Genomic DNA, 24,946 nt, shown 5'->3' on the forward strand with positions numbered 1-24,946 from the left:
TACAGCAACTGGAAAGGCTGCAGAAATACCTCACAAAGAGGATTATCGGCCTCCAACAGATGCCCTACACAGACCATCTCAAAAAACTCCAGCTTTACTCCGTCACATATCGCCTACTCAGAGGCGATCTCTGCCTAACATACAAAGCTATGTCAAACCCAGAGCTGTTGGGCATGCTCAACTTAAAGAAATCCCAATCCCTCTGAACTATACCCTCTAGGGACCTAAACCGTGTCACTACAATAAACAGAACATGCTGGAGATATAGATTCCTGTCCCAGAGACTTCCCATACTCTGGAACAGACTACCTATCTATATCAAACAAAGCTCCTCATTAGCACTCTTCAAGAAAAATCTTGATGATTGGATGGGAAATAGGAAATTCACCCCGGGGATCACCTCTGTGGCTCTGCTCAACAGGGGCACAGGAACATAATTATCTTGGGTAGCGAAAGCCAGGGTACCTTTTTGGCTAGGCTTATATAAGCCCTAGGGCCAATAGCCTAGTACCTACCTATGAACCTATCTCTGTTTCTATATTGTACTTTATTGTCGTGTATATTTTTACATTGTACTCTTTTATCATGTATGTTTCTATATTTTACTTTATTATCATGTATATTTTTACGTTGTACTCTTTTATCATGTATGTTTCTATATTGTACTTTATTATCATGTATATTTTTACATTATACTCTTTTATCATGTATGTTTCTATATTGTACTTTATTATCATGTATATTTTTACATTGTACTGTTTTATCATGTATGATTTTACACTGTACTTTTTATCTTGAATATTTATCATGTTCTTCTTACCATGTATTTTGCAGCTTTTCTCCTCAGATCTCCCTGAAAATGGGCACTTGGCCCAGTTGGGCTAACCCAGTTAATAAAAGACAAATAAATAAAATATATATATATATATATATATATATATATATATATATATATATATATATATATATATATATATATATATATATATGTGTATATATATATATATATATATATATATATATATATATATATATATATATATATATATATATATATATATACATATATATATATATATATATATATATACATATATATATATATATATATTTGTGTGTGTGTGTGTGTGTATATATATATATATATACATATATATATATATACATATATATATATATATATAATGTGTGTGTGTATATATATATATATATATATGTGTGTGTTTGTATGTGTGTGTGTATGTGTATATATATATATATATATATATATATAATTTATTTATTTATTTATTTCAGTTTGTTAACCGGGAAAATCCACTGGGCCAAGGTAGCCCGTTTTCAATGGAGGCCCGAGGAGAAAAGCTCCAGACAGAATGACAATATACAATATACAATGTATTACTTACAGCATATGAGAACAACAGTTTAACATTCAATATACAGCAAGGCAAGATTTTACATATATTGAAATATATGAGCTGAGTCAATCACTTATAAGATATTAGCAAAAACAATAAATTTATGTTCATTTAATACACTACATGTATTTAGGCAATGGAATTTTAGAGATGAATTGAAGCAGTGGCGGAGATTAGAGTAGAATAGAATAGGGATAGGTATCAGGAATCAGGTAGGATGGGTACAGGAGCACTCCCAGAGGGAGTAGAGGTGATAGTGGAGTAGGGTTTTAAAGGATGGTAGGTTAGGGGTAGTTCTAATGTAAGGGGGAAGAGAGTTCCATAATCTGGCAAGGGAGAATGATAGTAGAAGTTGCCCTGGTGCGTGTAAAGGCTTGTAAAGTTCTAAGAGGTTCTGATTTGTGGATCTAAGTGTTCTATGTGACTGGTGAAGTTTTAGGAAAGAGGAGAGTGATGAACAGTTAGAAAGTTTGAAAATTAGCTTGTTTGCTGTAGTTAGTTGAATGAAATTTAGGTAGCTTGGGAGTTCCAACAAATTTAGAGCATTTAGGGAGTTGCAATGGTTAGTAGAGGATTTGGATCCTGTGGCAAACTTTGAAATTTTGTTATGAGGAAAGTTTCGATTTTAGGGATGATTGGAGTTTAGAGAGTAGCGGAGCTCCATACAAAAGGGAGGGTAGTAGGTAGGTGGTAGATAGGAGTTGTCTAGAAGACAGAGAAAGGTAGCCCCTGTGTCGATAAAGCATACCAAGTTTTTGATGAGTCTTTTTAATATTAGTTTATAGGTGGATATCAAATTTTAGCTGGTCATGGATAAGAACGCTCAGAAGTTTTGTATGGGGAACTATTTCAATAGTTGTTTTGTTTAGGCTAAGTATGGAGAAGGATGCTTTGTCAGCAGCAGTATGTCTAGAAGGGTAAAGATCATTATTTTAGATTTGGAGGCATTTAGGGCTAGGTGATTGTCAAGCATCCAGGACTCAGTGGAGGAGAAGGCTTCTTGCATAAGGTTTATTTTATTTATTTATTTATTTATTTAAATTTGTTGACCGGGAGTGTCCGACTGGACGTGGGTCCATTTTCAGCGGAGGCCCGGGGAGAAAAGCTCCACAGTAAAATAAACAGACAGTAGTTACATTGGATTACATAGCGATTAACAATTTAACATAGAAATTACTTACAACATATTTACAGATGAAGAACATAGTACATCAGTAGACAACTAGAATCTTTATCTGTGAAGTACATAACAGGCATTAACAAATGTAACAATGAGAAGTTCCTGCTGTATAATAAGTACTAGGCTTATGAGCATCTGAGCTTGCTATCATCAAGGTAGTTAGTGGAGGTGAAAGAAAGGTAGTAGTTGGATGGGGTGGATGATATTAGAGTGGGAGTTTCAAGGGCATAGCCAGCATGTTTTTAGGTGCGCTTTTAATAAAGTTTTGAAGTTGGTGCATGATGGTATGGAGGTAATTGTGGGTGGGAGTGAGTTCCATAATTTGGCTATGGCACACGAGAATAGTGCTTCACCAGCAGAGTTATTGGCTTTAGTGATCTGCAAGTGATTTTTGTTGCTGGATCTTAGTGGTCTGGTGGTGCGATAGGGTTGGAGTAGATTCTGGAGGGATGGGACATTTAGTGGATGGTTTACTAGTTTGTGGGCGAGTGAGAGTTGATACCACTGAAGGAGGTGAGGGAGTTCAAGCCAGCCCAGTTCAGCAAGTGAGAGACAGTGGTGACTACGGTAGGATGCCCCTGTGGCGAATTTGGCGATTTTGTTGTAGCAGGTCTCTAGCTTGTTTAGATCACATTGCCTTAGGTTGGTATATACTGGAGAGGCATAAAGTAGGGTGGAGATAAGGTGGGAATTTGCTATTGAAATCTTTGCTGCTTTGGTGAGAAATTGTTTATTTCTGTATAATGCTCCTAGTTTTTATGGACTTTTTTTTATGGTCACGGATATGTGAATGTCAAATTTTAGTTTATTGTCTATTTCCACTCCTAGAATTTGGTGTGTTCAGTTGGGTATATAGTGGTGTTGTCTTTTGCTGTGATGTTAAAGTGAGAGTTGTTTTGAGTATGTTTGGTGGGTTGGAAGATGAGTAGTTTAGTTTTGTTTGGGTTGAGTATTAATTGGGCATTGGATAACCATGTTTCAACAGAGTAAAAGGCTTCCTGTGTGACTTTTTGCAGTTTGGGTAGGGACTGGGCTGAGCAGATGATGGTTGAGTCATCTGCGTATTGGATGAGTGTGCCATGTTTGGTGGCAGAGGCTAGATTATTGGTGTAAACAGAGAAAAGTAGGGGTCTGTTATATCCTGATAAAGAAGGAGACCACACGGTTTCTGGAGTTGTAAGGCCTTTCTTTATTAAGAGCCTCCAGGTGCGCACCCATGCTACATCTCACAACTTCTGCAAGTCATCCATAACCCCGGAACCAACAAGTTACCAGAGAATACAGAACCAACATTACATGTTGCAATCCCCACAGCGCCCCTACAGTACAACAACAACATTACCAGCCCGAATACTACATCCCTCCCCTTTTAAGCTATGACATAATCCCTTACATAAGCAAACTAGGGAGCAAGTTCAAAACAATGCAGTTAGGCACTTACTTCTAAATAACGGGCTAGTTATTAACTGGTTACCATACAATCTAGCTATGTTGTTCTTGTAATCAATACATGCACTTTTTTTTTTTTTTTAACATTGATAGTCCTTCAAGTAACTAGGTTTAACCAGCACACGCTTAGAACGGCGCAGTGGTACCACCTTAGGTGACTCCGGTGTCACAGCTACCACTTCAGGTATCGGTATGTCCATCCCTGGAACAGTTGGATCCTGAACCTCTCCTTCCACGCCCGGGCGGTCTCCTTGATTGGCGATCCTCCGCCACTGCGAGCCCTGGTTCCGAACTGAACGGTATTTCCGAGGCTGGCAGTTCCATGGAGTCCTTCTTCTGTTCACTCTGCAGAATCTGGTCTACATGTCTCTTCACCAAGAAATCTCCATTCAACCTCACCTGGTACGATAATGGACCTGTACTCTTGACAATGACCCTGGAATCCATTTAGGTCCATAACTAAAATTTCGTCATCACTGCATCTCCCTCCAGAAAACTTCTCTCTCTCCGTCGTCGATCATGACATTCTTTTTGCCTCCACTGGGTCCTCTCTACCTTAGCTCGGACGTTTGGATGCACTAGATCCAACGTGGATCTTAATCTCCGTCCTTGCAACATCTCGGCAGGTGACAAACCCGTGGTAGACTGGGGTGTGATACGGTAGTTGAATAACACCCTTGACACTTTTGCTGCTATACTTCCTTCTCCGGACTTTTTCATCATTTTTCCTTCACCTTCCCTTTTCTCTGGGCCATAACTTCCCATACTCAGCCTTTGACAGAACTGTCACACTACACCCCGTATCCACTTCAAACTGCACCATTTTACCATTCAAGTCCAACTGGGTTTTAATGGGATCAACTCTTTCCCACCTGGCCTCTTTCATGTTGAACATCGTAAACACTTCCTCTTCTGCCCTGGGTTGTTGATCTGTACCTTCACGCATGTGGTGTGCATACTGCCATTTTATTTTTCGGTTTCCCTTTCTGTCCATTGTACTGCTCTTTTCCTCCCCCTTTCTCGGCTGGTCCCGAGAGAGCGTTGAGCGGCACATTTTTTCACATGGCCCTTTTTTCCAGTATGGCATTTTTCGTTTAAAAAACGACAGTTCCGTGACAGATGTTCACCTCCACACCTGTAACAAACATACTGACCAGACTTCCCTTGTGGTTTATGCTCCATGACCACTTTATGCACTGGCAGAGGGGTAGCACTCCTGCTCCCCACCCCTTCAATGGTTCTTGGCTGTAAATCTCGAATGTCTTTATTCGCTGTCTCTATGGCCTGTGCCAACTTCAAGGCCTTTTCAAACGACAACTCAGGCTCCGCTAACAATCTGCGTTGTATGCGGTCATCTGCAATGCCACATACGAGCCTATCTCGTAACATTTCTGTCAGTCTGTCCCCATAATCACAATGTTGCGCCAGTTCCCTCAACACTGCGACATACTCCATTACCGTTTCATTGGCCCTCCTAGTCCTGGAATTTAACTTGAACCTCTGGACTATGGCACTCTGCTTCGGGTTATAATGTGACTGAAGCAAGTTCATCAACTCTGTGAACGATTTGTCCCCCGGTTTATCAGGACTCAATAAGTTCCTCATCAGACTGTACGTCTTGCTGCCCACCGAGCTCAGCAATATGGTTCGCTTCCGACCCGCTTCCATTATCTGGTTTGCCACAAAAAAATGTTCCAACACTTCACAATACTCCTCCCAGGTCTGTGTCTGACAGTCATATGCAACCAGTGACCCTAACATGGAACCAGACATCACTCCGGCAGGCCCAGTCTCTTCGTCGTCCAACATGAACTGCACCCCACCGTTTTCACTCGCAGCGGACTCGGAGGCATCCCATCCTCTCGTCGCCAATATGTTATATCCTGATAAAGAAGGAGACCACATGGTTTCTGGAGTTGTAAGGCCTTTCTTTATTAAGAGCCTCCAGGTGCGCACCCATGCAATCCCCACAGCGCCCCTACAGTACAACAACAACATTACCAGCCCGAATACTACAGGGTCCAAGGATGGATCCTTGGGGAACCCCCATGGAGACAGGTAGTTGGGGAGATATGTCATTCTGCCATACAACGGATTGTTGGCGGTCAGACAGGTAACTCTGAAACCAGTTGGTGACTGATTGTGAGAAGGATAGGTTATTGAGGACAGAGATAAGTTGTTTTTGTGGGACCATGTGAAATGCTTTAGATAGGTGTAGGAAAGTAGCAGAGGAGAGATAGCCATTGTTTTTATGCTGAAGGATAGTGTTAGTAAAGGAGAGTAAGGCAGTGGTGGTGCTATGGTTTGGTCGGAAACCATGCTGAGTACTGGAAAGGAGGTTGTTAGTAAGGAGGTAGTGTGAGACCTGAGAGTGTATGCATCTCTCTAGTATTTTGGAGAGTGGAGAGAGAATAGCTATGGGGCGGTAATTGGTTAGTTCTGCAGAGGGTCCGCCTTTGTGGAGGGGAATTATATGTGAGACTTTCCACAATGTGGGAACGGAACTTTCTGACAGAGATTGGTTAATCAAGATGGATACTGGGTAGGCCAGAGCATCAGCTGCGATTTGTAGGTATTCACTTGGGAAGTTGTCTGCTGCTAATTTGGTGGGTTTAAGTTTAGTTAAGAGTTTTTTTATGTTGGAGGTAGGTACAGGAGAAAAGAGAAGGCAGTGGGAGATTACTAGTTGAAGGTGTGGGTTGGCGGGGGGTTGTGTTGTTTAGCTAGTGATAGTATGGTTTGGGTGAAGTGTGTGTGCTGAATGAGGTAGCAATATTTTCTGAGGAGTGAGGGATGTTAGGAGGAGGGGTACTGACTTTACCTGGGTGGAGGATGGAGTTTATGGAGGACCAGAATTGTTTGGGGCTGTGTTGTGAGGAGTCTAGGGCAGACTGGTAGTATTGGAATTTGTCCCGTTTTATTAGCTTTTTGACTCTATTGCGTAGTTCTAGGAATTTCTGACTAGCTGCTGGGGTTTTGGTTTTGTGCCAGTGCTCCCAGGCTTTATCCCTGTTTTTCATTTCTGACTTAGTGGTTTTCTGTAGCCATGGGGGGGGGGTTGTGCTTTGGTTCTGGAAAATCTTATGGGGGCATGGTAATTAAGGATGTTCAGGAAGGTAGTATTAAAAAAATTCAACTGTGTCATCTAGACTGAGGTACTTTAGAGCATGCCAGTTACATTCTTTGAGGGATGAGATGAATGTGAGTGGGTTAAACTTTATTTTTTTACGTATTTGATGATAGATGACAGGTTTAGCTTGGTACAGGTATTTTTTGAGTAGGAATGTTGGGGAGTGATCACTGAGGCTATCTGATAAGCAGCCTGTTATATATGACTGGGGGTTCTTACTGACTAGTATCCAATCCAGGGTAGTGTGCTTGCTGGTGTTTTTATTTATCCTTGTTGGTGACTGGACTAGTTGGGTGAAGCCATGAAGGTGTACATGATGGATTGAATTGTTGCCAGAACAGGATTGCCAGTCAATATTGAAATCACCTAAGATGATAGTTTCTTGGGGGAGGTGGTGGGTAGACCAGCTGAGGAGGTTTTCTAGTGGAGGGATGTTTTGGCCAGGTGGGAAGTAGCATCCAATTATGTTGATGGTTTTGTTTTGGTTAATTTTGAGGTTGGTATATATTATTTCTTCATTGCCTATTTGTGGAGCTGATGATTTTAAGATCTGGATGTTTAGATGCTGTTTAAATATTATAGCTACACCACCTCCTTTTTTGTTTAGCCGGTCTACTCTTAGTATGCCGTAACCTGTAGGGAGTATTTGCTCACTGGTAATGTGAGGTTTTAGCCAGGTTTCTGTCAGGATGACTATATCTGGGGAGTATATGTCTATGGTGGCATGGTGTTCATGGACTTTGTTGGATATACAAAGCGTAATAAATAAATAAATAAATTATTATTATTTTATTAGTAAAGGAAGAGTTTTGACTGAGCAGATGATAGTGGAGTCGTGTGCGTATTGCACCAGTTTAGCATTGGGGCTCTTTGGGTGGAAATCATTGATGAAAATGTTAAATAGTAAAGGAACCAAAATAGAGCCTTGGGGTACACCTGTTGGGGTGTGAAGGAAAGATGAAGTGCAGTAGTTCCATTTTACAGCTTGTTTCCTGGCAGAGAGACAGCTGGAGAACCATTTAATAGACAAAGAGGAGAGATTAAGATGGGAGAGTTTAGAAAGTAGAAGCACATGAGAGATACTGTTGAAAGCTTTAGATAAGTCGAAGAGGAGCGTAGAAACTATGTTCCCAGAGTCACAAGCAGCGTTAATGATTTCGAGGAAGGAAAGAAGGGCAGTGGTGGTGCCGTGTCCTGGTATAAACCCGTGTTGGGTAGGAGTTAGGAGTTGGTTGTCCAATAGGTAGGGTAATAGTTGGAGGTGAATACATTTTTTGAGTATCTTGGAGATAGGGGATAGGATAGCAAAAGGGCGAAAGTTGGAGATTGTACAGTTTGTACCTCTTATATGGAGGGGGATAATGAAGGCTTTTTTCCAGAGGTATGGTACATAGGACTCCTGAATGGAGCGAATGATTAGGATGCTGATTGGAAGGGCTATGCCATCAGCAGCTAGTTGGAGAAATTTGGATGGAATGTCATCTGAGGCATTAAAGGTTCATAGGTTCATAGGTAGGTACTAGGCTATCGGCCCAAGGGCCTACGTAAGCCTAGCCAGCAAGGTTCCATAGCTTACGCCACGCAGGAAAGTTATTTTTCTATGCCACTGTCCAGCAGAGACACAGAAGTGATCCCTGGGGTGTATTTCTTATTTCCCATCCACTCATCCAGATTTTTCTTGAAGACTGCTAATGAAGAACTTTGCTTGACATAGATGGGTAGCTTGTTCCAGAGTATAGGAAGTCACTGGGATAGGAATCTATCCCTCCAGCATGTCCTGTTTATTGTGGTGACAAGGTTTAGGTCCCTTGAGCATGTATCTCGGAGGGATTGGGATTTCTTTAAGTGTAGCATGTCCAAGAGCTCTGGGTTTGACATAGCTTTGTATGTTAGGCAGAGATCACCTCGGAGTAGGCGATATGCTATGGAGTAAAGTTGGAGTTTTTTGAGGCGGTCAGTGTAGGGCATTTGTTTGAGGCCAGTAATCCTCTTTGTGAGGTACTTCTGTGGCCTTTCCAGCTGCTGCAGATGTCATGTGAAGTACATTCCAAAAGGGGCGTTGTACTCTATAATGGGTCTAATGAGTGACGAGTAGAGGGTAACAATGACCTCTTTTTTCCTGGATGAGAACCCTTTTATGATGAGGTGTGCCACATAGAAGGACTTCCTGACTACTGTGGCGATGTGACTATCAAAGGATAGACTACTGTCCACCTGGGTCCCAAGGTCTCCTATCACACATTCGGTGTTAAGTAGATTGCTGCCTATGTGGTAGTTCATGGGTACAGAGTTTTTACCAAAGGGGATGACAATGCACTTTTTGGCGTTGAGCTTGAGGCTATGGCTCTGACAACAGGCATTTGTCTTAGTGAGGCCCTTCTGTAGGATGTCCACATTATTTGGGGACTTGACTATGGCTCCTAGTTTGCAGTCATCTGTGAACTTTGTTAGCCAGAGGCCTTCTGTGTTAGCCTGTACTTCAGAGAAGTAGATACCAAACAGGAGAGGTCCCAGGACAGAACCCTGTGGTACTCCACTTGTCACTGCTTTGAGGTCAGATTTGGAGTCTGCAACTTTTACAGTGTGGGTTCTGTCAGTGAGCCCGTTGGCAACCCATCTTGTGACGTAGGGATTTATACCTAGTTTAGTGAGTTTAGCTATAATTCCAGAATGGGGGATGGAGCAAGGTTTTAACTTTTGTAGGAGCTTTTTTATAGTGTGGGTAGAAATGGATTTGAGAGTAAAAGGGGAGGACTTAGGGTTCATGGATGTTAAGTTTTTGTTATCAGTTAAGTTGTGGGGATGTTGTTAGGGAAAGAAGAGGTGTGTTTGCCTATAGAGTCAATGAAAAAGGAGTTAAATTGGGTAGCTAGGTGGAGGTCTGGTGTGTCTGGGTCAGGGCAAGGGTTCTCTTCTTTGCCTGGGGATAATATTGATGAAATACTATTCCATAATTTTCTGGGGTTGGTTTTATGATTATTTTGAAGTTTAAGTTAGTAGGATTTGCGATCAGTGGCTATTTGTTTTTTTACTTGATTTCGCAGTTGCTTGTATTCTGCAAGAGAGTTGGGAGTTTTGCATTTTTGGTAGTATTTCCAGATTTTATCTCGGTGATGCATAAGTAGTTTTGTGTCTTTAGTTAGCCAGGGGGCTGGTTTGGATCTGAGTCTTTTGGTTCTACTGGGGGGCGAAGTGGTTAAGTATATCAGTGAAAATTCTATTGAAATGTGAGACTGCGACATCTAAAGGGAGGGACTTTAGAGGGTTCCAGTCTATCTGTTTTAAGGTATTAGAGAAAATTAGGGGGTTGAAGTTTTGCATGTTGCGGGTGGTAATGTGTCTGTGTTGAAAGAGGATGGTGGAGGGGGAATGGCATATGTAGGCATTGATGTACAACTAAATTAACATGCAAACCGCATGTTTTTTCTTTATTTACATAATTTAGTTTTTTGTTTTACCTAGTAATTTATGCGAAAGTGCTTTTTCGATAAAACGCACTTTCACGTAAATCAACTCGCGAATGTCCCGTTTCAATGAAACAGCATTCGCTGAAAACAAGTAGATCCATATATATATATATATATATATATATATATATATATATATATATATATATATATATATATATATATGTGTGTGTGTGTGTGTGTGTGTGTATATATATATATATATATATATATATATATATATATGTATATATATATATATATATATATATGTGGGTCTACTTTATTTCGTTGAATCTCATTTCACTGAATTTCATTTCACCCTGACCACATTGCTGCAAACTCAAATTACTGAAAACTTATTTCACTGAACTGCAGTTAGTATATATGGCATTTGTAGAGTACTCTAAGGCAAGTAAAAGGTATATGCCCTTTTTCCCCACTGTAGTGCAATCCTGGAGTTAGTATGTAAAGTTTGGGGGTGATGGGTATAACCCCCCACTTAGTTTCAGTACATATTGTCTTCTGGAGAGAGTTAGTCATTGGCGTTGCAACTATGCATGTCTGTTTAAAATGCATCGTTTTGAAGTTTTTGGTAAAATACAATATAAAACAAACAATGTGTGCCCCCCCCCCCAGTTTAGCCCATATATTTTAAGTACGAAGAAGTTAGAGACAAGTGCTGTCATGCAGTTCTTTGCAATATATGGACCATAAGCAGTTGCAAAAAAAAACAAAAAAAAAAGTGCAAAAGTATGACTTTTTTTATACGTTCATAGGTAAGTACTGTGCTAGCTACCCTTGTAGGCCATTTTAAGCCTAACCCATTTCCCTTGAAAGCCATGATAGAGCTGATAAACTTTCGGATGTCAAACAGTACATGGTTCACATGAATCTAGGGATCTAAAGTTAGTCAGTGACTCAAACAAAACATACTGGGGAGACAGATATGTGTCTCAGAGATGGTCTCTTCTTTGGAACAGGCTTCCAGTTCACATTAAGCACAGCCCTTCACACCTGGGGTAGTGCCTATGTCCCTTATGAACTTTTGTTCCGGGGCAGTCTGTAAGGTACTCAAGGCTTAAGCACAAACCCATGCCATCCTCTTGCCCTCAGGAGCCATATATTGGGTAAAACTGAGTTATACTGGATAGGCTTTTAAGGGCTTTTAAACCATTAACCTAATAATCTTCTATGAACCTATAAACTTTGCAGGTGAGACTCAAACCCTGTACTTCGTGTCTGTGAGGTAAACACCTTAACCATTATGCCATCCCCATTGTTAAAGCCTTGAAAGCTATGCAACACTTAGAGAATCATACATATACTTTTCTTCCAACTTGCTAACAGCTTTACAGACTAATATATTTCATTCTTTAAAAATGTTGAAATCTTTTTTAACTTTGTTATGCTGTTCAGTAGTGACTGCTATTTTTGTTTTTGTGTGGGATTAGACTATAACAGCATTAAAAGGTGCTAAGCAGACTTAAGAACCTTCATTACTTAAGAAAGGTGCTTAACGATTTTGTGTTTTCTCTTTTGCACTTTGTTTTTGCATAAAATAACTACATATATTTGACAATTGCTGTCCCTGTAAGTAAAATTTACACAACTACATTCACATTCGCAAAACAGATCTAGCATTTTCATTGACTTTTTTACTAATATAAGTAAATAACTTCAGCCATTGTTTCCATGAACATGCGCAGAGCCTACAGAAAGTAAAATGCCAAGTAGAGAAATATTTTAGCCAGTAAACTTCTACCACATTTATCTGATAGCCCTTCTGAGAATCAGAGCCTGGTAGGATTTATCTGATAGCCCTTCTGAGAATCAGAGCCTGGTAGGATTTATTCTGTTATTAAAAGCAGGTGCATTTCTTATGCCTCCGATGCTATGAACCCTAACTTTTTTTCTCATTTTTCTTTACTCCAGGCTCATGTTACCCCCATTATGACTTCGCTAGGTTTTTCCACTTTCCTTATTCTCACTGTCTGATCCTCCATAATTCTCATTGTTCGTTCCATTACTTACCTTCTGTTACTTACCTTCCATGTTGTCTCTCCATCCCATGAATGATCTGGGGTCCACCTTAAGATCCAGAGTTTAGCTACCAATGTAGAAATCTCATTTTGGCTATATTTCTTGGTGGCATTCATAGCCTCCTTTTAGGCATGGCTTCTCAGTTGATTCATCACAAGTTGTAGCAGATGAAGTTGGTATTTTCTTTTCCTTATTAGCATAGGTTCATAGGAGTGTACTAGGCCAACCACGACTACTACAACCCTTGTAAGCCTAGCCATGCATCCCAAATGTAACCCACAAATTTGATATATGGGGTGATTTACTGACTGCATCTGTCCATCAGAGACATAAGTGCCAGACCCGAGGTGAATTCCCATCCATTGGTCCAAGTTGCAGTTAAATAACGATAAGGAGGAAGTCTGCTTCAGATGGATGAGGAGCCAGTTCCAGAGAATAGGAAGTCTCTGAAAAACATATCTGTCTCTCCAACATATCTTATTTTTGCCACAAGCAAAATTTAGATACTTTGTGTTGGACATTTTGTTTACTCCCTCTATTCCTTTTCTTGGGAACCTTTGTGGATGTTCCAATTGCTGCATGTGTCTGGTCACGTGCATACTGAAGGAGGCGTTATGCTCTTTAATGGGTCTGATAGTGGCTGAGTACAGTGGCATACCTTTCAACTGTCCAGATTTTTACAGAATGTGAAGATTTTTTCCTCCCACTTTTGGTCTGCTCCTCATAAAATCTGTGATTTTCTGGTAAATCATTGAGTATTGAAGTCACTATATAATACTAAAGAATGACAGACATTTGAGTTTCAGATTTCATATCCTTCAGAAAATACCTAATAATACAAAATCTGTTATTATTGCAACTTTCTGAGTTTATAGGAGCAATATTTAAAATCTTTCCCTATTTTTGGGCCTTTGTCCCACCATTATTTCTGGATTTGTCCAGATTTCTTAAGCTGAGAGGTTGAGAGGTATGTACAGTGGAATGATGACCTCTCTGGACCTAGATGCTAGGCCGTTGCTTATAAGATCGACATTAGAAGGATTTTCATACTACTATGGACACATTTTTCGAAGGTTAGGTTACTATCAACATGAGTTCTCAGATCCTGACTACTGAATCATCATTCAGGGGTGTTTAATTGATGACATAGTTACCGGGGGTGGTTGCCTTCCCAAGAGGTAGTATGCCACAACTTTGGCACCAAGCATTTGTCTATGTTAGACCATTCTGTAGGGTGTACTTGTCTTGGGGGATTCAGTGACTGCTTCCAGTTTGTAATTGTTTGTGAACTTGGTTAGCCAGGGGCCTTTGACATTGGCTTTGACATCTGTGAAGTACATGCCAAAGAGGAGTGGGTCTAGCACACAGCCCTGGGGGGCTCCACTGGTGACCAGCCTCCTTGTAGAGGTGGCCTCACATATTCTAACCTCATGGGTACTGTCAGTGAGCCAGCTAACTCTCCAGAATGTTATAAAGTGGTTTTGTAAGTTTGTTGACAATGCATGAGTAAGGTATTGTATCAAATGCATTAGCCACATCTAGGTAGGCAGTATGTATCATTTTCTCCTCCATTACCTTGGTGACCTTTTCAAAGAAGTCCATCAGATTCGCTAAACATGACCTTTCTTTCACAAAGCCAAATCCAGTGTCTGGAGGTCTCCTATGTCCTTGCTGGTAATTAGGTTCATAGGTTCATACTAGGCTATCTGCCCTAGGGCATTTATAAGCCTAGCCAGAGTGTGTTTGGCTTTCGCCACCCATTTTAAATTAATTTTGCTATGCCCTTTTTCGAGGTTAGTATACTGTGCCTCTGTCTAACAGTGACACAGAAGTGATACCCGGGGTAAACCTGCGATCTCCTATCCACTCATCAAGATTCCTCTTGAAGAGAGTCAATGAGGGACTCTGCCTAACCTGGACTGGGATTTTATTCCAGAGTGAAGGGAGCCTCTGGGTTATGAATCTGTCCCTCCAGCATGTCCTATTTATTTCAGTGCTGAGGTTCAAGTCTCTCGAGCACGTGCTTGATGGGATTTGGATTTTCTGAGGTGCAGCATGTCCATTAATTCCGGGTTGGACATGGCTTTATACGTCAGGCACAGATCGCCTCTGAGCAGGCGGTATGCCACTGAGTAGAGCTGGAGTTTCTTTAACCGGGCAGCATATGGCATCTGTTTGAGCCCTTTGATCCTCTTGGTGAGGTACTTTTGGGGTCTTTCCAGTTGCTGCAGGTGTCTGGTAAGGTACATCCCAAAAGGGGCATTGTACTCAATTATGGGCCTGATTAGGGATGAGTAAAGAGGCACAATGACCTCCCCTGATCTAGATGTGAATCCCTTCATGATTAGGTGGGCTATATAAAATGTTTTTCTAACCACTTTGGCCACGTGGTTGTCAAATGAGAGATTGTTATCAACTTAGGTCCCCAGGTCCCTAATTACTTCTTCTGTACTTAATGGATTACCACCTATGTGGTAATTTGTGGGCACTTTGTTTTTGCCAAAGGGGATGACTATACACTTTTTGGCGTTTAGCTTGAGGCCATGGCTCTGGCACCAGTTGTCTGTTTCTATGAGGCCCTTTTGGAGGATGCTTGTGTCGCCTGGAGAGTCAATTATGGCACCCAGTTTGCAGTCATCTGCGAACTTGGTCAGCCACAGTCCTTCCGTGTTGGCCTGTACATCCGAGTAATATATGCCGAACAAGAGAGGTCCCAGGACTGAGCCTTGTGGGACGCCACTTGTAACTGGTTTGGAGTCCGACATGGCTCCAGCAATTCTAACCATGTGGGTTCTGTCCTTGAGCCAGTTTGCAACCCATCTAGTGACATAGGGGTTTATATTTAAGCTGGTGAGCTTATCTATAATGCCCGAGTGGGGTATTTTATCGAAGGCTTTTGCGAGGTCCAGGTAGGCTGTGTGGATCACTTTCCCCTCGTCAATGGCCTTGGTGACTGTTTCAAAGAAATCAACCAGGTTTAAGAGGCAGGATCTGCCCTTAACAAAGCCGAACTGGGTAGGATCCAGTGTCTGTAGGTCCCCAATATCTTTATTTATGAGGTCCATGACGATCCTTTCCGTAGCTTTGCAGACCAAGCTAGTCAGGCTTATGGGGCGATAGTTTCCAGGATCCGTTGAGACACCACCTTTGTGGAGAGGGACCACTGTTGCTGTATGCCACTCTTTGGGTACATATCCTGTAGTAAGGCTGAGATTGAACAGTAGTTTTATGTTTGGGTTTAGCTCTTCTTGGAGTTCATGTAGGACGCAGCCCGGGACACCGTCTGGTCCCATTGATGCTGTGGTTTTTGCTTTGGAGTGGGCGGCTCTTACCTGAGCATCTGAGATGTCAGGGGGGGCAGCACTCTGCTGGGATAGATATTTGCCCTTTTGGTGGGGAGAAGTTTGCGCTGAACCTGTCAGCTAGCATGTTGGCAATGTCTGTGGGTTCGGTGTATTTTTTGTCATTTTGGACTAATTCTGATCATATCTGGGAATTCCCACCCAGGTTACTAACATAACTAAAGAAAGCCTTGTGATTATCCTTAGTGGCCTGTGCAATTTTTCTCTCGAAGCTGGCCTTAGACGATTTTATGAGTGCCCATAGTTTTTTGCTAATACTGATCAGAGATGCCTTCCCTTTTTGGGATTTTGCTCTGTCATGTAGTAGCTTCCTCCTTCTATTGTATAGTTTGTTTATGGCTGGGGTCCACCAGACAGGACGTCTGCCTTTCGAGGATTGGGTCTTGGTTTTATTTGGGATTGCATAATCCATGCATTCCTGAAGGTGTTCATAGAATGCGTTTATAAAGGATTCTGCGGTCTGGGCCGTATTTTCCACAGGCCCGGGGGCTTTGAAGGATTCCACCTCGGTTTTGAAGAGTGTGAAATTTGCTTTAGAGAAGTTTTTCACTGAGGTTTTCTGGGCAGGGGGTGGGGTCAGGATGTGAATATCCAGTGAGATTAGTTTATGGTCTGATTTTACCAGTGAGGGATACACTTCTGGTCTGGAGCATAAAGTTCCCATGTTGGTGATGATCAGGTCCAGTATGTTTTCCCCTCTTGTGGGAGTGGTAACAAGTTGTTCATAAATTCTAGGAACCTTTGGGCTAGGGTGTTGGAGCTAGAGTAATGCTCCCAGTCTATGTTTGGGTAGTTGAAGTCACCCAATATAATGGTGTTTGGAGAGACCTTCATATTTTCCAGTGTTCTCAGGAAGGCTGAGTGGGGTTCCTGGGTTTGGGAGGGAAGTCTGTAGCAGGCTATAAACTGGAAGGTAGTTTTACCCACTGTTAGTTGCACATGGATAGTCCCTGATGCTTCGTGCTGTGCCACCAACCTGGAGGTGTGGGTATCTTTGATGAATATCAATACTACCCCTCCTTTTCTGGTTCTGTCCAAGTTTTGGGGCCGAAAAGCATGGTATGAGGTATAACCTGGTAGTGCTGGGGTGCTCTCGGGAGCCTTGAACCAGGTTTCTGTTACTGCACAGATATCGATGTTCTCCATGCTAAGGAGAGTTTCGAGTGCGTGCATCTTGAGGTTTAGACTTCTGGTGTTGAGTAGCATTACTCTTAGTTTCTTATCCCTTGTGATACCTATGGGATACCTATTAGCATGATAATTCTTTCCATGGCTTTGCAAATAAGACTAGTCAAATTAATGGGTCTTTAGTTTGTAGGATATGTTGAAGGTCCTCCTTTATGGAGGGGTTGACTGTTGTAGTCCTCCATTCATGCAGCACAAAACCTTTTCTTCAGGAGTATAGTTAAATAATGTCTCTAGGGGTCCTGATTTGGTTTTAGCAAATGCAGCTAGTATATGCTCCCTAGTTATAACTGGAGGGGTTATGCTTGAGAGTATTCCTTGGATGATGGTTGTGGGTGAGAGAGGGGTTAGGTTAGAGCTAAATTTGTCCACTAGCAGGTTTGCCATATCACTAATCTCAGTGAATGTAGCACCATTAACCACCAGTTCAGCACATTGTTGTGTGCTGCCCTTGAGGTTTTTGACAGTTGAATAAGACCTTATGGCTATTCTTCACCAGGGAGGCTATCTTAGCCTCAAAGTTGGCTTTGTCTCACCTAATTAGCCATCTTAGCTGCCTAGTTTGATAGAGAGGTTTTGTCTTTATGGGAATTATCCTTCTTGATTTTTTTGCCATCTTTTTTCCCCCTTTTGTTGTATATGCTGAGTGATGTCCCTGAGCCATTCTCAATTCTCTCTTTGTGACCCTTCCCAGCTCCCCTTCCACAGGAGGTCTGGTATCCTCTGACAGCAGTGCCTCACTGTCAGCCTGGGTACTACTGCTCACCTCTGCCCTTGCAGTCACTCTGTCCATGGGAACATCAGTACCCACAAGCAGCTGTGGTTTACTTTCAGTCTCACTACTACGGGGTAGCTCCCTGCCTGCAGTAACCACCTCACCAGTCCTGGCTGTAAGTATGCAGTCTGTCTAGGTTTCCCCCAGGCTACCAGACCCACATGCATGTTTCCAAACCTGACTGCATGTAACTGCATGCACATATGGTACTGCATTATCAAAATCATTCCATATCAGGACATCTGCAGGGATATCCTCAAACACACCTACTTGCTGGCTTCTTTTTCCACCCTCCCAGTTAAGGTGAACCCTAGCCAAAGGTATTTAGAATGGGGTCCCTCCTAAAGCTCTGCCTGGAGTAGACTGCCCAAGCAAGTAGTGCTTCTCTTTAACCATTGCAGGCTTTACAATGGTTAGTTCAGAAGCTGTGCCTGTCTTAGCAATGGCCTCTTTCCCATTCACTAAGATAGGATATAACCTCTTGTGGTAGTTTGGTACCCTTGTTGTCTCGAGACAACTTACTGCTGGCATTTTGTCATTCCCACTTAGTGGCTCTTCCACCTTTTATTCCCCACCTTGCCTCTGTGGACATCTATATGCTACATGGCCCCGCTGGTTGCATTTAAAACATTTAACCCTTGGCCTGGACATGTACCTGGACTAGTGGCTTCCCCTGCTAGTGGCAGACTCTGGTATGGTTTAGGCTTCCCACCATGGGTTCCCTTAGACCCATGATCAGCACTGGGTATCCCTTTCCTGTGCAGTGATGTTGTGCTTGCTAGGTATATGCCTCCCTTCTTCCTCAACTCATCTGCAGTATTGCATTGCCTATCTGCTAACCAGATTCTCATGTCCTCAGGCAGAGTGCTAAGGGCTTGGTCCCTCACCAAATCGTCTGCCAGCCCTTCAAAAGTGGTGATCTGACACCCACTCACCCATCTATGAAAGTAAGTGCTTAAGTCAGCAATACATTCACACACACTTTCATCTGCCTTGCATCTATGCTCATGATACTTTTTCTTGTAAGCTTCAGGTGTTAATTTAAAACACTCTAACAGACAATGTTTAGCAGTATTATATTTTAAGCGATCAGCATCAGACAATTTAGAAATAGCAGTTACAGCTTTACCATGGAGTAAGGAGGTCAGGAACTGTACCCAAAGCCCTTGGTCAACATTATAATAGTGTTCACTTACCCTTTCAAACATATGAATGAAACTATCAAAATTATTCCCGTCTGTAAATTGTGGAAGAAATTTACTCAATTTTGTTGCTTCTGGGGTTCGATTACTCCCTTCTCTATTACCTACATGACCCTGGCAAAGAGTCAGCATCTCCTTCTCATGTTGCCTCTGCCTCTCATTCTCTTCAGCTTCCAGATGTCGCAGTTTTTCATTTTCCTCAGCCTCCAGATGTCTCAGTCTCTCTGCTGCTTCTACTTCAAAATGTTTGGCCTCCAGTTCAGGTCTCTGTAATTCCAGATGGATTTTTAAGTCCTCTTGTGGAAAAGTTGAACTGTCCATTTTCTGATAGTTTACCTCCCTAAGGCCAGTCTGATTGTCCTCCTGGTTGCTGGTCTGTGATGCAGCTGTGATTAAGGCTGCAATCGTCTCTGCTTTAGTCAGGTTGGCATACACCAGTCCTTTGTCTTGGCATATCTTAGCTAACTGACTTTTTGTCAGCTTGCCATACTCCTCTGCTGACATCCTTGCCTGCTCTCCCTGACTAACTAAGGTAACAAAAATAAATAAAACTATTGTGATGAAACTCTGAATGTTCAATGCATGGCTGATTGAGAGTACAAACACCTTCAGTGACCACTGTTTTACAGGCTTCAAGAGTTCAGTATCCACACCACTGAACCATAATGTGTGGATATCCCACCACTGGCCCAGTAATCAAAGAGCCTCAATCCTCACCACTGGCAACAGTGGGGGATGTACACACTGGGAGGATGACAAGTGCACACAGTAAAGTGCAATTTCCCTTAAGAGCACACAGAGACCATAATCTGTCTGGGTCTGGTTTCTCCCTCTTTCTCCAGAGCCCCAGTAAGACTCCCCACTGGCACAGCTATAGAGTTGAGATCCCAGCTGAGTGGCCAAGCCAAAACCTTCAGCACCCTCTCTGCCCAACCAGCGCTATGTGTCCCTGCCCAAGTAGCTGACACACACACACACACACACACACACACACACACACACACACACACACACACACACACACACACACACACACACACACATTGAGATTTGATTTATACACAAGCACACACCTGGGAAAGGCTGGCACAGGTTTACTAGCTATGGCCCCTTTTGCCCAGACTATAAAGCAGTTATTACTGCCACCAGCAAACTCTTTATCAGCTACTTTAAGGCCCTTAACAAAGGGTGCCCAAACTTACTGTGTGATGTTACTATTAATCCAAATGGTAGTTTGACCAAGATCAAGGCTGTTAGGAGTAGCCCACAGAGTGTCACCAAATAAATATGCAAATACTCTCAGAGCTGAAATATATCTCACAAATATCAGCCACAATGAAATGTTTAAAATATATTTAATAATAAATAGTAAAAGAACAAGAAAATACTCATTAAATAATCACAATTACACCAGCGTTCAAACTCACAGGAAATATTTAAAACAACATTGCAGGAGAGTCTCAAATGAATAAAGAAAACATCTACGCTATACTTCACTATATTCCTGTCTGAATCAAAGATAAGTTACTGTACCCTAGTTAACTTACTTACAGAGCTAGGCAAGGCAGGTGTAGAGAATGGGTTTCCAGCTGATGATGTTAGGTAAAAGACAAAATACAAAATGCATGGTCTCTCTCTCTCTCTCTCTCTCTCTCTCTCAGAGAGTTCCTAAATTTAATATTTTAAATATCACTGCTGGGGTAGCTGGCAGCATGACATCACTTCTTGTCATCTGACTATTAGTTCCCAGGCTCACAACCATTGATTTTAGCATCTACCTGCGAAAACACATAGACCTTAGATCTTTTGGCAAATGGTGGAAGTTACGTTTCCTCCACATTTAAAGACAATACAAAAACTTCTAGTTCTAGACATTATATCTCCTGTTGTACTGAAACCATCTTTTATGGCGCAGTTATAAAATAATTTAATTTCAACTATTTTTCTGAAGTTTTGCAAGTTACCATTCCATGTGCCAGTTTCCACTGTTAAAATATGTACATTTACACAGTTACAATAGTTTATATACATTTTTGTTCTTTTCCAGTAGCGCACCCTGTGGATATACTTTTAAGATGAGTACTCTACAACATATCTCTTCAGCACACATCTATACAAACCGTCTTATATGACATACCGTTCTAATAGATTTGTAACACAAGCATATGAATCATGTTGATATTCACAAATGACATATAGTTATTTACAAAATTCCAGCTAGCTGGGCTGGCAGTATCTCCCTCTGTCGCACTTCTATATAAATCATATTAATATTCACAAATGACATAATTATTTATAACATTCCAGATAGCTCGGCTGACAATATTTCCTTTTGTGTCAGCCTGTATAACTGTTGATACAAACTCTGGACCCCACTCAGTTCGAGTTTGTAAAAGGCAGATCATGTCTCCTAAACCTGATAGACATCTTTGAAGCAGTCACCAAAGCCATAGACGAAGGTAAGGTGGTTCACACAGCCTATCTAGATCTTGCCAAGGCTTTCAACATCATCCCCCACTCTGGAATTATAGATACACTCCCTAAACTAGCTGTAAATCCCTATGTCACAAGATGGGTTGCCAACTGGCTCACTGACAGAACCCACACTGTGAAAGTAGCAGACTCCAAATCCGACTTCAGACCAGTGACAAGTGGAGTACCACAGGGTTCAGTCCTGGGTCCTCTCCTGTTTGGTATCTGCTTCTCTGAAGTACAGGCTAACGCAGAAGGTCTTTGGCTAACGAAGTTCTCAGATGACTGCAAACTAGGAGCCATAATCAAAACTCCTAATGATGTGGACATCCTAAAAAAGGGCCTCACTGAGACAGATGCCTGGTGTCAAAGCCATGGCCTCAAGCTCAATGCCAAAAAGTGCATTGTCATCCCCTTTGGTAAAAACTCTGTACCCATGAACTACAACATAGGCAGTAGTATACTTAACATGGAAAGTGTGATAAGAGACCTTGGGACACAGGTGGACAGTAGTCTCTCCTTTGATAATCACATCACCACAGTAGTCAGGAAATCCTTCTATGTGGCACACCTCATCACAAAAGGTTTCTCATCCTGAAAAAAGAGGTAATTGTTCCCCTCTACTCATCACTCATTAGACCCATTATAGAGTGCAACGCCCCTTTTGGTATGTACCTCACAAGACATCTACAACAACTGGAAAGGCCACAGAAATACCTCAAAAAGAGGATTACTGGCCTCAAACAAATGCCCTATGCAGACCGTCTCAAAAAACTCCAGCTTTACTCCATCGTCGCATATCGCCTCCTCAGAGGCGATCTCTGCCTAACATACAAAGCTATGTCAATCCCAGAGCTTTTGGACATGCTCCACTTAAAGAAGTCCCAATCCCTCCGAGTTACACGCTCTAGGGACCTAAACCTTGTCACCACAATAAACAGAACATGCCGGAGGGATAAATTCCTGTCCCAGAGACGTCCCATACTCTGGAATAAACTACCTATCTATATCAAACAAAGCTCCTCATTAGTACTCTTCACGAAAAATCTTGATGATTGAATGGGAAATAGGAAATTCACCCCGGGGATCACTTCTGTGGCTCTGCTTGACAGTGGCACAGGAAAATAATTTTCTTGGGTGGCAAAAGTCAGGGTACCTTTTTGGCTGGGATTGTATAGGCCCTAGGGCCAATAGCCTAGTACCTATCTATGAACCTATGAGAGAGAGAGAGAGAGAGAGAGGAGAGCTACAGAATCCTGAAAGCCCAAAATCCAGAAAGTTCAAAGTACTGAAAACTCAAAATCCTGAAAACACACAGGATACCAACACTTACTATATTCCAGCACAAGTACATACAGAAACAAATAAAACACAAACTATATTACTGTTCTCCAAGTATAAGTGCAATCTTGGAGTTGATATATTTAAGTAGCAGGGGGGTGTGGGGGGTGCAGCCCCCCACATGGGGGTGTAGGAGGGCTTGCCCCCCTGCATATAGTTGAAGGGTAATATGTTTCTGAATGTACTTGTGCTGGAATATAGTAAGTGTAGGTATCCTGTGCGTTTTCAGGATTTTGAGTTTTCAGTATTTTGAACTTTCAGGATTTTGGTCTCAGGATTTTGGTCTTTAGGATTTTGGGTTTTCAGGATTCTGTAGTGCTCCTATATATATATCTATATATATATATATATATATATATATATATATGTATATATATATATATATATATATATATATATATATGGTGTACAGCTGTACAGGTACTCAATGCTGGTGGCAGAGTGTGGCTGGAAACCTGTATATCAGTGCCTGTTTACAGTAAAGATGATAGTGTACAGCAGTAAATGTATATGTCACATGTGGTAGTGTACAACAGCACAATTACATTGTATAGCTGATAGTGTACAGCAGTGGAGATGGCATAGACTTAGTGCAACAAGGAACCTGTGTGACAATGTTCATGGTATAGGTGATAACATACAGCAATACACGGAAATGGTACAGGAGATTGTGCACCACAGAACAGGTAAATGTTGAAGTTGATGGTGTACAGCAGTAGATGTACATGGTGTAGGTGACAGTGCAGTACGCAACCCATGTAACAGTGCTGATCATGATACAGATGATAGTGTACAGTAGTACAGGGACATGTTGCAGGTGATGATGTCCAGCTGTGTGATATACATTGGTAGAGAGTACAGTAGGGAACCTGTGTAACAGTGTTTGTTCATGGTATAGGATATAGTTTGCAGTAATAGAGGTTTATGGTACAGATGGAAGTGTATAGCAGTACACATAAACAGTGCAGGTGATAATGTACAGCAATACAAGGTACAAGGTGCAGATGGCAAACAATATAGTAAGAATATGTATAATGTTGTTACAGGTGATTTATGTACAGCTACATGCCACAGGTTGCAGTGCAGTAAGGAAAATGTTTGATCGTTGTACAAACAATAGTGTATTACAGCACAGGTTCATGGGACAGGTGATAGTGTGCTGTAGTGCATGCATGCATGTGGTGCAAGTGATAACACATATACAGTACAGGTGGTGCTATACAACAGTACAGGTACATGTCTCAGGTGCAATGTACAGCAGTACAAGTATGTAGTGCAGGAAGCAGAATGTGCAGTAAGAAATCTGTTTAACAGTGTCCAAGTTGCAAATGATAGTGTAAGGGTACACACACACAAGATGGAGGTGGTAAATAGTGTCGTATGAAGTCATTGTACCATTGCAGGTTTATTTCACCTGTGGAAGGGGGTTATTGTGCTGGAATATAGCTTTGCAATAGTATAGCTTCACAATGCAGGTGGCAGGGAGTACAGTAATGAAATCTATGAAACCATGAAGATTTATGGTGCAGATTATAGGGAGGTAGTGAGGCCATTGCAGCAGTACATGCTCATAGTGCAGGTGAGAGGCTTTTGCAGCAGTACAGGTGTATGGCACAGCTCTTCGTGTACATCAGTAAAGGTGTAGTGTAAAAGTGGAGGAGGGTGCATCATTAGGGATCCTGTGTAACAGTGTTTGTAGTACAGGTGTACAGTAGAGGTGATAGTGTACTTCAGTGTAGGTACATGGTACAGGTGATGGTACACAACAAGTATAGGTACAAGAGGTACTGTACAGCACAGGAATTTGGTAAGGTGTTACAGTGCTGTAGGAGCCTGTGTACTATTGTCCATGGTGCAGATGACAGTGAAAGCACCACATGTACCTGGCACAGTTGAATATGTGCAGCAGTATAGGTACATGGTACAAAAAGTAAGTAGTACAT

General features: G+C 41.8%; 1 protein-coding gene across 1 annotated transcript in view; it reads left to right on the forward strand.

The window, feature by feature from the left end:
* Positions 1-24,946, forward strand: part of LOC122798698 (zinc finger protein 260-like) — a 196,371-nt gene that overhangs the window by 7,836 nt on the left and 163,589 nt on the right. The window lies entirely within an intron of this gene.

Source organism: Protopterus annectens, chromosome 3.part1 (assembly GCF_019279795.1).
Source record: "Protopterus annectens isolate FY-2018-M chromosome 3.part1, PAN1.0, whole genome shotgun sequence".
Lineage (NCBI taxonomy): Eukaryota > Metazoa > Chordata > Ceratodontiformes > Protopteridae > Protopterus > Protopterus annectens.